We start from the raw sequence: 945 nt of genomic DNA, 5'->3' as shown, positions 1-945 counted from the left end.
TATTGCAGCTTATTGCTTTAATTAATAATAAGCATATCCAGTCTTATCTGACCCAGGTCAAGGGCTCCAGATGAAGTGGGCGATATGGATCTGGGCAAGATACCATTGCAGTGTCCTCTAGTGGAGCAGAAACAGACACGAGTATGTATCAAACAGTTTTGTTAAACAAGTTATTACCCACTGAAATCTATTGTGTATTATTAACGAACATGGATGTCATCCTTGCTACACAACATTCAATCAGGTTTATAAACTTCATATCTGCAGATTACAACTTTCATGTTCACACTTACAGCTCTTTAATACACTAATGCATTTTTTTATTCAATACACTGGTTTAATTTGTTTTCATAAGTGAAGTGAAAAGAAGTGCAAATAAATGTATTGAAAATGCACTTGTAGATTAATAATAATAAAATAATATTATTCGATAATATTAATAGATAATAGTAATAAAAATTGTAACGTTGGGAGCATGACAACTATAATACATTTTCATTTCATTGTAAATTACATGCAATTAAATGTCCAAAACCACTACATTAAGTTTGCAATTATTCTTTTAAAGTAGGTTATTTCTGTTAAAAGAAATCTTCTTTTTCACAAGGGGTAATATCTTGCTTTGGCTGTAGTCAAAGAAACAAACCCGCATTGATAACATCCAAACAAACTCACCTGACAATTCCATGTTTGATTTGATCTGCGAAGAGTAAGTAAACAAATAAAGTTTAGTGTTAATTTTTCTTCTCTTTCATTATTTGTTCATTGTGAATAAATAAATGGTAAAGACTTTATAAAACTACACATTCATATATAAAATACAAAATTAAAATGATTTCAGATTACTGTATATTGAGAGATATACGACATACCAGTGAGCTTCAAATCGTCTGTTTGGCAGTAACTATTAGTACAATAAATGTTTCTTTCATGACAAAGAATCTT

The 945-nt window shown here is 29.8% G+C and overlaps 1 long non-coding RNA gene across 1 annotated transcript; it reads right to left on the bottom strand.

The window, feature by feature from the left end:
- Nucleotides 1–52: 52 nt before the first annotated feature.
- LOC107580917 (uncharacterized) lies at nucleotides 53–930 on the bottom strand. Its single transcript, XR_001608734.1, has 3 exons — nucleotides 873–930; nucleotides 676–700; nucleotides 53–117 (listed from the first exon to the last, which is right to left on the bottom strand). It is a non-coding gene; the product is annotated as an uncharacterized lncRNA (long non-coding RNA).
- Between the last annotated feature and the right edge of the window lie 15 nt (nucleotides 931–945).

The sequence above is a fragment of the Sinocyclocheilus grahami genome, unplaced genomic scaffold, assembly GCF_001515645.1.
Source record: "Sinocyclocheilus grahami isolate Dianchi unplaced genomic scaffold, SAMN03320097.WGS_v1.1 scaffold51462.1, whole genome shotgun sequence".
NCBI lineage: Eukaryota > Metazoa > Chordata > Actinopteri > Cypriniformes > Cyprinidae > Sinocyclocheilus > Sinocyclocheilus grahami.
This window is presented reverse-complemented; position numbering and strand designations above follow the sequence as displayed.